Genomic DNA, 13867 nt, shown 5'->3' with positions numbered 1-13867 from the left:
GCCCCCCCCCACCCCCCACCCTCTAGGTTTACCTTTTTGGGCTGAGGTGGAGTGAGGGGAGGGAGGGAGGCAGGTGTGTGTACTGGGCCAGTACGAAGGACTGGACTCGGGATGCCACTAGTAAGTGACCTGGGTGCTGTCTTCTGGCGCCCCTGTGCTGTTCATCCTACCTCGAACACAGTCAGACGCTCGAAAGCGAGCACGGATGCTTCCGACTGGTGTGTGCTCTGGTATCCAAGATGACTCTAGGGATGCTGTCACCCGGGGGTGCCATTTTACTGTCTATGCTGTAAAAGTAGCCTGTATCCTAAAGAAACTTGGATTTGGGGACCAAAGGCCAGACACACAGAAACTGGCCTTTTTCCGTCTCCGTGTCCCTGCAGCAAAAAGGGTGGAAGAGGGAGAGCATGGTGTTGGGCTGGAGTTTGAGCCTGAAGGGTCAGGGCATGAAGAACCTCTAGTGCACCCAGAGGCTGCGGGGGGAGGACTCCTGCCTCGCCACCTCCACGCTGACGTTGGCTTTTGGGTCTTCCTTTCACATGTTTCTGGGGGTTTCTAATGCAAAGGATTGCTTTGTGTGTGGCTGCTACCCTGGAGAAGGATCGCGTCATTGGAATAATTGTAAAAGTTCATCTGAAAAAAAAATTTTTTTTTTAAACAGCTTCAGCATACTGGGAGGTGGGAGTCATTTTCTATTTCAAGGTTAACCCATGTAACCGTAATAAGTAGCCAGAGATGCCACCTTTAGTAGTGGAGTTGGTAAAAACCTGCTTCGTTCTGCATGTACCTAATGTATGATTACACCCAACATGAAAAACAGCGTGGCCCTCTGGTGCTTGCGCAGCCCGGGGTCAAGCAGGCACCTGCCTGCAGGGGCAAAGTGTCATTCTCTCTCCACCCACTGTTTGTGCTTGTGACCTTATATAATCTTGGTTTCTATTTGGTATTCCACCAAGGCCTGCTTCTGGCATGGTTCAGGCACGGGTCGGCCTTCAGTGCCCATGGGTATTTTCCTGGGCTCTGTCCTGCCCAGGCTTCCTGCTGCGCCCACAGGCGGGAATCTGCAGATACTGTGTGCCTGCCACGGGAGAGCGAAATGCCACGCTGGCTTGTGCTGGGCATCACCTGCGCGGGGCATCTCTGAATGAATTGTTTGTCACCAAAACAGTGCAGGGGCCACAGTCCCCTTCCACTGAAATGTTTCCTGGTGTTGGGAAGAAGAGCTAAGCAGTGAAGATCCCCGTGCCTTACCTAGTTGCTGTGATGCCCGCAGCCCTTTCTCAGCTCTCCTTGAGCCCAGAGTGGCGGCCTCACAAACTGCCCCCCACAGGCAGGCGGTGGCTCCTTTAAGCCTCTCACCTTACTCATGTTCCACGTGGAATCTGTAATAGAAATGTTATTGATAAGCTGCCTAAAGAAAACATTGTATAAGGTAGGAACTTGTGTAAAGCAATACTGTTTGTAAATTCATTTTCAAAGCATAAATAATCAATTTGTAAAATGTCTTTCTCCTTCCAAACTTATGTAAACATTTCATGTTTCACAATTTCTCATGTTTCACGACTGCTTGCATAGAAGTATATCTTCACATCTCTGTTAGTATAAATGGAACATTCAAAGCCCGCCAGTGATAGAGCAGGTACTCTGGCTCCCTGTTTCGATTCTGGGTTAATTGTGCTAGAATGAAGGGGTGGGATATGGTGAGTTTGGCTATGTCTTTTGTTTCCAGGACATCTCCTGCTTTGTGATTCAGGAATGGAAGTGGGAGGTCATTTGAGCTGTTCCAGGTAAGTAGAGGCTAAAGAACTGCTTTCTGCTTCCTTCACCTTGGATGGGAAAAGAGAAAAAGTTGTCTTCTGAGGAAACGAAGTTTTTGTTGTATTTAAAATAAATTCCTAGGACCTCCCTGGCCGTCTTAAGTCTCAGCACTGTTCACCTCTGAGACCTGAGTTCCATCCCTGGCCAGGGAGCTGACCCACCTGCAAAGCAGACCCGTCTCCCCCGCTGCTCCCCTCAGCAGTGTATTTCAGTCAGCCAGCCTGTTCTGCCTCCCACTGTGTCTCTGGTGAGTCCTCTCACACACACCCCCACCCCACACCTCTGGCCTACTCCCCCGTTCTTATATGCAAGAATAAAAATAAATTCATGAGTTTTCCTGGAAACTTTCTTAGCTCGTCGGATAAAAGGAATTTCCTGTCTGACCTTCCTAGTACTTTTTCTCTGATAACACTAATAAGTCTATACGCAAAAGGCAGCCCCTTTTACATTTGCTCGGGACAGTTAATCCACGGGTCAGTTAAAGGCTAAATATACATTTTGTTTAGCCTAAATCATGTCTATTCATTCAATAAACTAAAATTGGGAAAAGTTAGTTTGGAGACAAGGGTCCTCATTCACAGGATTAGCTGTGGTGCCTTAGGATTTTCAACTTGGGTTTCTTTTAAAATGGACAAGGAATTTTGACATGAAATAATTTGACTTTAGGATTCTGGATATTTACTCTTTCTCCAGTATACCTAATTTAGCAAGGTTTTATAAGCCACTGTTGGTCCTGAGAATAACTCTTATTAATCACTTCACTGTGTTTTGTAGTAATTAAATACACACGTAACAGTGAACATTTGGGATTACACACCACACACCAGGTAAGGACAGCAGGGGGCATTCTACTGGTCTCAGCAGGCCATGACCGTCGGGACCTTTTACAGAGAGGAAAGAGCTAGCTAGGTTAATCTAGAGTTGGCTAATTGGTGGGAGTCACTGGGTCCAGCTCTCCAAGACTTCTAAGCTCTTAGGAGAATTACAGAGGCTCTGCCCCTGCAGCTTGTGCTGGGTGGGTGAGCCTCTATTCTTTGTTCCTGTGATGACTCTGAGGGTGACCCTTCAGGCTTCGGCAGCAGGTACTCCAGTTTCACAGGTGTGTTACCTGTGAGCCCAGGAAGGTGGACTTGGGGGTCCCGAGACTGATCTCTGCTTGAAGAGATCTTTTTAAGAGAGCACCCGATCAGTCTGCTGGGCCTCCGTGGAGCATAGACCCAGGGTCCAGGGGTGGCGAGCTTGATTCCCTCCGGTGTGGTCCTGTTCGCTGTCAAAAGTAACCCACCACCACAGACACTGATAGTGTTTTTATTTTTATTTTTTTTGTAGCCCTAGTGATGAGTGACTGATTTTCTAGAGATGTCCTGAGTCTAGCAGCCATGTTTAACCTTGAAATGGCCACACCAAGTGGGCAAAATTTCCTTATTAGGGAGTTTTCCTTTTCAGATACTGAGAACACGAGTAACAAGCATGCTCCGCACTGGGCCTGAGCTCCCCAGGTGCCTCCGCGTCATCAGCCTGAAAGCCGGAGGCAACTCCTGGGTATAGGTGCTTCACCATGTCTGGGAGGATTATCATCTACTAGAGACGTGCGGGGCAGCGATTTGGATGGGGGGTGGGGGCGGGTGCCTGAGTGCAAAGCATGTGTTCGTGCTCTTCATTTTTATCTCCTTCCAAAACCCAAGAAACTCAAGGCGCAATAGTGAACAGATTGCTAGAGAGTGGGATTAAGAGGAAGTGTGTCCAAAGGCTAAGCAGATGAGGAGGACCGAGGCGGCGGTTTGCTTGGGCACTAAAGCTCTCGGCTCCGTATTCGGATTTCGTTCTGATTCACTGCCTAGACCAACTAGCTGCCACTCTGGGGTTGACCACCAGAGGGCACCAAGTAGTCTGCTGTAGGTTGGTGTAGGTTTGTCGGGTTTAGATTGGCCAAGAGGCAAACAGCGAGATCTTCATTTTCAAAGGGACCTTGGTGCAGGGGTTACGACGTAAGGGTGGTCGTCGAGGTCGTGGGAAAGATCGGCCCTGACCACAGGACGGGTACTGACCTAAAACCAACTCCCTGTCTCAAGAGCCAAGCCACCCTCGAGAAGGGTCCAGGCCAGAATCCTTATGCATTACCGAGAGCTGGAAGTAGAATAGCTGGGGCCTCAGGGAAATAGACATAGAGACTGGTAATTACCTCCGTTGCTCGGTGGCTTTATCGACCACGCGCTGGGGAAGCAGTTGTGGGGGATGTGGGACTTGAACTGGATATGAATAGAGCTTTGTAAAGCTTTAGCCTGATGCTGAGCCAGCGGTCGGTCCCATGGCCTGCTGGTGCATGGCCACAGGTTTTATGCTGTATTGTGACTTCTGCCACATCTGAGTGTGCTTAGAATCAGTTTTATAGCACCAACTGCAAGGGCAATTTAGGACTTTACATATATTATTTACTCTTAATAGTTCCCCGCGGGTGACTGGAATTTTGATTCAAAACCTTGTCCTTTGAGGAGAGGCTTTGACTGCTAGCTATGGAAGGAAGCATATCACTCTCTCGCAGACAGGCCGTGCCCAGGGCTATAACTTTTCTGCCCAGGAAGTGACCCATTTCCCATCCTGAACTAGCGGCAGTCACCATTGTCTTTGCTGTGTGTCTGAGCTCAATAGGGAGAGATGGGAGAGGTGCTGGACAAGCCAGCAGGAACTTGTCGTCGGCAGAAGAGGGCAGCAGAGCGCCAGGGACAGGCTACCTCCTCCTGGCCCTGCCCCACAGAGTTGGCAGGGGGAGCTTGGCCTAGGCATCCAGGTACCTCCGCGGTCCATCTACTCGACAGCCTGCCCTCAGGCGCCATCTCCGCAGTGTCAACCCCTCGCAGAGTTCACTCCCTCTGAACTTGCAGTTTGGGCGGACTGAAGGCCAAGCTTTGGAAAGCTGCCCTGAGGCAGCGGGCCCTCAGCGGGTGGCGGTCCCAGTCCTGTGCCCAGCTGAGCACTGAGTCCTGCGCCAGCTTGTACAGATTCAGGGGTATACAGAACGCAGACATGGCACCTCGGGGCCTGAGCGTTTACAAGGGAGGCCCGCAAACAGGTCTCACGTTAGTGGTTGTGCATGATTAGGGTAGGAGAAAGCAAGGCCTCAGAATATGAAAAATACGAAGATGGAATTGATGGATATGAGTATGAAATTGATGCTGGCATTATGTACTGGATCCTTTACTGAGGATAAGGACCTGGCACATTTAAAATAAGACTGACTTACAAGGTCCCCAAGGACCCTTAGTTCTCATTCATAAACCTGGTTTGACTGCAGCCTCCTAGAGCAATGCCTCTGATGAGTCAGAGACAGCAGCAAGTTGTTCCAGTGAAGGTGTTTCTCTGGGTAGGGTAGACCTTACCTCGGAACCGGAACCTGTGAAGGAACTGTCACAGATGTCTGCTTACTGCCTTCAGATACTTGGTGTGGCCAGAACGAGGGGGTTGTGTCAGGCCAGCTGAGGAAGGAGGCATCAGGCCAAGCATGGTGGCTGTCATGGTCAGGGATGATAAAGGCCAGCACACCCTTAGGGTGGCCAGACACTGTTCTGAATGCTTTGCTTCCATTCACTACATACAGCACCCCAGTGAAGTTGGTACTCTTGTCTGTCACACTCTTCCTCACACAGATGAGAAAGGGTGCAGAGAGGTGAAAACTCAAGGACACCCAGTGGGTACACAGAAGAGCCAGGATTCCAACCCAGATGGCGCCAGGTGCAGTGTTTGGGCCCTTAGAACCAGGTGAGGCTAGGTGCATCTTTCCCTGGGGACCTAAGAATCAGGCTCCCACAAGCCCCACCCAACTGAGTCCCGCCAAGGGAACCTGTGGGGATTTCCCTCAGAACTTCTGGCATCCTTATAGCCTTGTGGGTTCCTGTGTCCTGCCGTCAGTTGGGTGAGGCTCGTGGGAGCCTTATTCTTAGAGAACTGAGCAAACACTCTCTTCCTAAACAGATTTTGGTAATCCAGTTAGGTTAAAATGTATTTCACCTGCTCCAGGGACAGGCACGCTGGTCTGTGTGGAGCCCAGGCCTAATTAGGGGTGTGTCCTGGGGTGGGGTGCAGTAGCTCTGCCATGGTGCTCAGGGCTCACCTACATCTCCGCTCACCACCAGCAAAGTCACCTCTGTTGGGCCTGAGGCCAGGCATATGCACTGTGTTCCTGGCATCAAGAGCAAGCCAGTGCAAGAAAACCAAGACATTTAGTGATGGAAATTGCATAAGCAAAAGTGTGGAAAATCTCAAGGTGACTGGCCTGCCGGGGAAAAGGCAACCACAGCAGCAGGCTCAGGCTGAGGCGAGCCCCATAACCTGGAGAAAGCCCCCAGCGGGCCCGTGCTGCGTGTGGGCCTCAGCTGCTGACACATCTAGTGGCCTCCTCTCCAGAAGGGAGGCCAGATAATGTGGGATTTGGGGGGCTGGAGGCGCCGCATCTGGCTCGGGGTGTTCAGTCCTCAGTTCTGAGCCTTCCCCCAGTCCAGCCATCAGCTGGACACGAGCGGCCAGAGCAACATCTTGACTTCCAGCTCACTGAGTTTCCTCAGGAAAGTCACTCAGCCTCTAGGGCCAATGCAGTAATCTGAAATTCAACTTGCTGGCCTCCTGGAACAGACAGTGGTTACTGCAGCACATAACTTTTAAAAAAAGAAAAAACTTATGCATATAAGAGGTGTGGAGGACAAGAGGATTCACCAGAGACAGGGCGGGGAGCAGAACAGGCAGACTGATGAAGTACACTGCTAGGGGAGCAGCGGGGCCGAGAAGGGGACAAGGGAGGACCCCACAGGCTCTAACTCCGCTGTGACGGGATTTTCTAAAATAAGACTGACCAAGTTTCTTCTGTGCTTAGATTCCCTCGGGGGTTTCCATGACCTTATGAAGAAAAGCCAAACAGCCTGCTTCTCACCCCCAGAGAAGCAGAGCGCAGCGCGGGCCTGGCCTTCCCTCGGAGGCCTCGCCACTCCACACCGCTCTGCACCGGGGCCCTCGGGCTCTGGTCACGCCTCTCTATAGTGGCTACCTCGCCTGCATCATGGGATGCCTGTGAGCACTGAGCCGGCCTGGACACCTAGTGCCAGTGCCCGGGGCAGGTGGTGAAGTCTCCCACACACAGAAGTTGAGGCCTTAGGGAGGCTGGGAAACACGCCCAAGGTCACACAGCTTTCTGGCCCTGCCCTCACGATGTCAGTGAGTGCACTGCTGGCCTCTGTGGTGTCTGTCTGGCCTGGTGTCTGCCGCATGTCTGTCTGGTGCCTGCCTGGAGAGCGCCTCCTTTCTCTGCAGGCGGGAGGCCGGCCCCCCAGGCAGAGTGAGCGGGGCTCCCAGGTTCCTGGCACCTGATGCTCTTGGGGCGCAGCGGTCACTCCCTGCCGTGACTGGTGGTCTCGCTGTCTGCCCTCTCCTGGCCTCTGTGCCACAAGGCGAGGTTAGGTGCACCCCCCCGGCGGGCCCCGGCCTCCAGTGCGTGAGGCAGTGGGATTGTTTTTTGACTGGAGAGATGATAGGTACATAGGTGAGTCTGAAGTTTAAGAGATTTTGCTCCAGATTCTCACCTGAGGCCCAGAAAAGGGCACAGGCAGTGGCCCTGGGAAAACCAAATGAGGGGTGGGTTTAAAGTTTCTCCCCCCAGCGCCCTGTGCTCTGGCTCTGGCTCTCATGCCCACAGCTGGGGCACACCCCAAGGGCAGCTCTGAGATACAGCCTCAATTTATGGCGGGCCTTAAGGGACGTGAACATTAAAGGGCCAGGGTGGGGTGTATCATTCAGAAGGTGTTGCATCTGGTTTTGTTTTTTATCCCTGCAATGGTGGGTAGTTTTAAGGTTCAGTTCCCCTCTTGGGGGAAAAAAACAAAAAAAGACATTGCACTCTTGTATGATTTCCAGTTTTGAGCCACTTTTTCTTTATGGTCCAGAAGGCAGAGACTTACAGGTCCTCATCGTTGGATTCACCAACGGGGAAGGGGGGGGGGGAAGGGTTCCGACAGTGGGCAGAGGGGCCCCACGTGCCGGCCCCTCGCCGGAGCACCCATGGCTCAGCCTGACGACCTGGGGCAGAGACTGCCAGTCCTTCTGCGTCTTCAGGAAAGACCCGTCGGCTTTTGTGTTTAAAATTATTGTTCCCTTTGAATTTGAGAAGGAAAACTCACCTTTCCTCCTAGCGAGGGAGAGAGAAGAATGTAAGATGAAGTCCCGGTGATAGTAATTCTAGGCTTTGGTAAAATTCTGAGATGATTAGTTGCAACTTAATGGATATTGTCCAGATGCCAGATATGGTCCTGAAGACTTGAGAATGTTCTCCCGGGAGTGTAAGTTACAGAGACGTTGTCCTCTTCCACCCTCTCCATTCAGTCATAGTTAGGGGTTTTATTTCAGTTCCTTTTTATTTATTATTTATATTGTCTTGTTCATTGCAGGGAGAATAAATAGAGCCCACTTAATCAGCTTTCTGGACGAGTTGGTCTTCACTGGCTGTTTGGAGACCTGGTTTTGAAAAATGTTTAATTAAAACCTATGATATTAATGGGTTGTATGATATTTAACTTTATCCATATTTGTTTTATTGTCCCCATTTGATGAGTTAATGTCTTTGCTATTAAAAATATTTTATGGTATATCAGGGCTCAGTGGATTCTAGTATGAAATAATTTAAATAAAATTCAAAATATAATTGAGTTTGGTATATCTACAAAAGCAGATTAGAAGACAACTAAGACCACTGGTAACTGGACTTCCATGTAAAGTTTTAAAAACAGTGACTCGGCCCTCCCTTGTGGCGCAGCAGGTTAAAGCACTGCACTGAGAAGCTAAAGCCACTTCGCATGAGTTCGATCCCCGCCTGCCCCAGAGGTGACCACATGGTGCGGCAGACCTCTCCTGACAGGCCTGCTGCTCCCCTAGGCAGTGTACTTCGTCTATCAGCCTGTTCTGCTCCCCACTCTGTCTCTGGTGAAGCCTCTCGCCGCCCCTGAGCCTCTGGCCTGTACCCCAGTTCTGTACCCCAGTTCTGTATGTACAAATAAATAAATCTTAAAAAAACAAACAAACAAACAGTGACTGGGGCCCTCCCTGGTGGCACCAGGGGTTAAGTCTCAGCACTGTCACCCCTAAGGCCTGAGTCTTATCCCAAACAGGGAGCTGACCCACATGGCACAGCAGACCTCTCCGGACCTGCCCGCTGCTCCCCTCAGCAGTGTACTTCATCATTCAGCCTGTTCTGCTCCCCACTGTCTCTGGTGAATCCTCTCACCCCCCCCCCCGTACCTCTGGCCTGCACCCCAGTTCTTGTATGCATAGATAAATAAATCTTTTTAAAAATGACAAACACTTGTGAAGTCTCTACTAATTGGCTGGGTGTGTGTGTGGGGGGGGCAGATGTCCTTTCATTTCTCTTTTCCCAGTCCTGAAGCCTGGGGAGTGGGGGTGATAAGCACGAGGGATGCTGAGCTCTTGATTAGCTTTATAACCCAGGCACAACTGGTGCTGATGAATTAAGAGAACATTAAGGCCGTAGCTAGGGACACCACATTTTTCATTGAACCAAATTGATTGCAACATCGACGCTCAGTGGTCTGGGAAGGCAGGCTCTGGCTTCCTCTGCCCGCAGGTTCCACGCAAGCATGGAGGAGTTGGGGAAGCAGTTGCTAGGGCTGTGAAGAACTGGCCACAACCCTCCCACTGGCCTGTGGCTGCAGGGGTGGGGGGGGGCAGAACAAACCGAATGGGGCCTTTTTGGTGAAGCAAAGTCCTGGGCCCCAGCAGCTCAGGGTGGGCTGAGTCTGCTGCCGGCTGGTGAAGATGACGTCAGTCTAGTTTCATCCCTCATCGGCTTGGCTGTCCCAGCTTCTGCTGCCCCTTGCTTTGGCCATCCCCTGGGGGTGTGGGCATCCCTCAAGTCTCACTCAGGACACCCCAAAGGTTTCCTATCACTGTTTTCGTGACAGCCACTAAGATGACAGTCACTGCCCCACTTCTGATGGTCGGGCTGTTTTCCAGGCTCCTCCTGTTGTTATTGGCAAAGTGATCTCAAAAAGCCTCCTCCACTCTTGATGGCACACCCCAACCCTGAAACCCCTCTCTCTGCGCTCTCTTGGATCCATTCATTCTCATGCTTTCACTCAGCTACTGTGTGCTGGGTTGGAGGTCAGGCAGGGTCCTCATCCAGCACCCTTGCCCAGCCCCCATGCCCAGCACCCTCGCCCAGCACCCTCACCCAGCCCCCATGCCCAGCATCCCGGGAGAGGCAGGTGCTGAGCTCCCCCCAGGGAAGGTGGCGTCCAGACTCCAGAGTTAAAGCGGCTATTTCAACCCTGCTGCGTACATTTCTGACACTGTGCCCTCTGTCTGTGCCCACTCCTCCTGCCCTGGGTGCAGTAAGGCTAGAAAGGGCTCAGGATGGGTCCTCTCTCACCAGGCTCCTCCTGGGCCCCCAGCTACTGTGTGACTTCTTGGTCAAAGTGCCTTTGGGCACTGTGTCCTGATCTGCAAGCTGCCAGTGAACCCACCCTGAAGGGCGCCTTGAGCCTTAAGCAACCTCATATCTGTGAAACCCCTCTCGGTTCACACAGCTTTTCCTCTCCACCGCCTTCCGGGATCCTCCCCCTCCTAACCCACCTTCCTGGAAACCTCCCTGTTCCCTTGCGGGGACACCCCCCCCCCACAACCCCTCCCCCCCCAAAGGGCTCCTAAGCCTTAGTCACCTTTGGGAAGCCAACTTCTCCCAAGGATCCTCCTTTTCCTCACCAACCTCTGAGGCTCAGAATCAATCACCCTGGAGTGAAAACTATCGCTGGAAGTCGCCTTACTAGGAGGAGGGAGAGAGATCCCAGGTGGAAAGGGGGGCTCTGGAGCCCAGTAATGTAGCGTTAAGCTGCAGTGGATTCGCGAGGCCGGGGAGCAGAGGGCTCTAGAGAGACTGGCCCATCTTGGGTGGGGGCCCTGGTCTCCGACCAGCGAGTGGCAGCCGCGACCTTGAGCGGGAGGTGGGGGCTAGGTGCGGGAGAGGGCGCCCACAGGCCTGGGGGCTGCGCAGCCCGCACCGGTCCCCGCAGGGCAGGTCCGCCCCCTCCTCCTCCCGCCCCCACTTCTGCTCCCTGGTCCCCGCCCTCCCGCGCCGCGCTGGTCTCCTCCCCTCACTGCAGCGCTCGGCGCTCGCCCATTGATCAGCCTCCTCCCTCCGCCGCCTCGGTGCAGACTGCTAAGCTCAGCAAGTCTTGCGGCAAAGGCACTTCGGAGCCGAGTTGGGGCCGGGGCGGAACGGGGACTCGGGGCCCCGGGAGGCGCACGCCCCTGCCAAGACGTCGCCCGCACTGCGTCCTAGCAGCCCCTCGCCCCCTCACCTCGGGGACCCGGGATCTCTCCTGCCTGCTCTGGGTCGCTCCCCGGTAAGTCTGTCCCCCCGCCCCGGCTGGGCACCGACCTCTCTCGCTCCAAAGTTTCTCCTCCGGGGGCGGGTTTTCTGCTGCAGAGCTGAGGGGCCGTGGGTGGGGACTTGGCCCGCGGGCAGGTGGGTGGGGTCCGGGAAGTTTGAGGCCAAGGTTGCCGGGCGCCCGCACCGTCCTTTGCGGGGGAGTTTGGACGCATTAGATAGAAGGTTCGTTTTGGGGAACAGGACCTGAGGGGTGAGGTGTATGCTCCTCTGAGGGTTTGGGGCGAGATGAGGGAGCAGATTCCCACCCTGGGTCTGCAGGGGATGCCTGCAGAGCGTGGGGGCGGACGGACGTCCCGGGTCGCTCAGTCTCTGCACCCCTGCGGTTCCTCCCGTCGCTCCGACGCCCCACTACTCGTATGTCTCCAGCCTGCCCCCTGCCTCGGTGGGTTCCAACGAAGGTCCTTTGGCCCCGGCCTCTAGCTCCGGGCACCCCTGGCATCGCCCGTCGAGGTGGGGAGAAGGGGGGTGCCGAAGGGAAGGGCCATGAGCTTCAAGAGGCAAGAGACTGGATCAGAGAGAGGTTGGTGAGACGGATGCGGGGGACAGCCGGCAGTGAGGGTCTATTGGAATTGGGCCAGCCACATGACCCGGCGAGGTGGCCCTCGCCTTCTCCAAATCTCATGACTCAGCACGACCTAGGCTGTCCAGTCCGGCTCAGCCTTCCTCCCTGGCCCTGGGCTCCCGGAGCAGGGAAGTGCGGTCACCCACCCGCATTTCCTTCCGACTCCTCTACCTTCCCCACAGGAACCCCCTTGCTCTATTTCCGCTGCTTTTCTCAGGACACAGGGTTTCATTTTTTTGACTAAAAAGATACTTAATGGATCCTCCTACCCCATGAACCCAGGTGACCCTTCCTAGGCCTCCCCCTTTTTGTTACTAAATTCCACAGGTGCTCCCAGGAAGCCCCTTTTTTGGGGGTGGAGCCCCTCCCTCCCTCAGTTGCATCCTCTCCCCACTCCCTGTTGAGGAGTGTTTCTGCTGTGAGAGTGTAGTGCCCCTCCTACCTGCTGCTGCCCCCAGGGGCCATCTTCCTAGTGTGATGTCCAGCAACCTCGCCCAGGGGCCCTGAGAAACTGTTTACTTCACCAGAGGGTAACATGGTGAGGAGCTGGGCAGCCCTGAACCCTTCCAGGGGTCTCCTCTACTTAGGTCCAAGCTCAGTCTTCTGGCTGCTAGGAATGTCTGTGACCATGGGAAGAGCTGAAGGAAGAGTCTTGCCCAGTGCCCCTGAGGCTGCGGAGGGCCAGCAGGAGGGGAAGCCACGCTGATGCAGTGGGACGTGCCTGGCGGCCTGGGGCCTGGCAGACTGTACGCTGCAGCGTGTCAGGGCCCGGGGCTGAGTCAGTGTCAGGGGTCCACACCAGCCACACCGCCTGCCTGGACTCTGGCCCCCACTTTTCCCAACACTGCGGAATGACAGACAGCACCAGCCGGATTCTTGGTCTGTGTCATCTGCTTTTGCCCTGCTTGGCTCCCAGACCCCTGGCTTCATCCTCTAGATGCCCCTGGGGCCCAGCTCTTTCTGGGGATCTCTTAGGCTCCATCCTTGCTCCCTCTTTTCCCTGCCTTGCTCAGGGAGGAGCTGGGAAGCTTCTGGAAAGCTGAGGGAGGGGAGACAGAGATCCAGACCGAACCCCACCATCCCCTGGAGGAGGAGACCGGTCAGTCTGGTGAGCCAGCTGTGCTTAGCAGTCCAGGAGCTTTTCCCAGGGGACAAGGTGGAATTACAGAAACGCTGTTCTTTTTCTTTTCCGGCCTTGATGCCCACAGAATAACACCCAGGAAGAGGAAAGTGTTAGTGTTTGCAAACGGTATCCTTTTCCCACAGAAGAGCTTACCAGCAGTTAGTGTCATCTCAAAATTGGTACCGCTTTATTCCTGGGCAATGCAAATTCCCATTTGAAGACCTGGCAGGGGCAGGGAGACCCTTTCTAGAGCTGGGTCTGGGCTCTCCTGTCCTCACTCATTCGCCCTCTCCTCTCAGGTAGCTTCTTGGTGTGTGCGATGGGGTGTCTGAGTGACTGCAGAGCCCTGGATGTGGGTGCGCTCTGGGCCTCACCGGAGAAGCCCCCTGCCTCCCAAGCCCAGTATTCCCCAGCTCTAGGCAAACCTACCTTGAACGGCCCCTTCTCCGTCTACCTGGACTTTGCCCAGGTCTCCTCTGTTCCGCAAGGTGTGCCCTTTGGGGAGAGTTACCTACCTACCTACTGGGCAGGCCTGGGCTGAGAGCCAAGTGTGAGAAAATGGGGAGGGGGACAGGGGGAGGGGAGAAGGCTGCACGGATGCCCATCACCTCCTGGTGGACAGTAGTGTCCGCCTGCATAGTGGAAGGCTGTGGAGGAGTAGAATTCCCAGATCCGGGTTCTAGCTGAAGCTGGATTGTTTTCTTGAGCCAGGCAGCACAGAAGGCCCAGTGTGGTGGGGGTTCTAATGGAATGGTGAGGCAGAGGCAACAGCAGAGAGCCTTTACTCCTGTAGGAAGCAAACCAGAATGAGGCCAGCAGCCTGACAGGCCTGGGTTCGAAACATTAACCAAGTGTGTGACTTCATTCATAGCGCGTCTTTGTGGACGAACCTCTGCTCTGTGCCAGGCACCGTTCTAGTCAC

The 13867-nt window shown here is 54.0% G+C and overlaps 1 protein-coding gene across 1 annotated transcript in view; it reads left to right on the top strand.

Moving 5' to 3' along the window:
- Positions 1-10985: 10985 nt before the first annotated feature.
- Positions 10986-13867, top strand: part of SYT2 (synaptotagmin II) — a 95856-nt gene continuing 92974 nt past the window's right edge. The window contains exon 1 of the mRNA XM_012726865.1: positions 10986-11213. The gene's annotated coding sequence lies outside the window, so the exon portion shown is untranslated. The remainder of the gene's footprint in view (positions 11214-13867) is intronic.

This window comes from Condylura cristata, unplaced genomic scaffold, assembly GCF_000260355.1.
Source record: "Condylura cristata isolate star-nosed mole 26May11 unplaced genomic scaffold, ConCri1.0 scaffold00018, whole genome shotgun sequence".
Taxonomy (NCBI): Eukaryota; Metazoa; Chordata; class Mammalia; order Eulipotyphla; family Talpidae; genus Condylura; species Condylura cristata.
The sequence above is the reverse complement of the archived record's forward strand: the minus strand, read 5'-3'. Positions and strand labels throughout refer to the sequence as shown.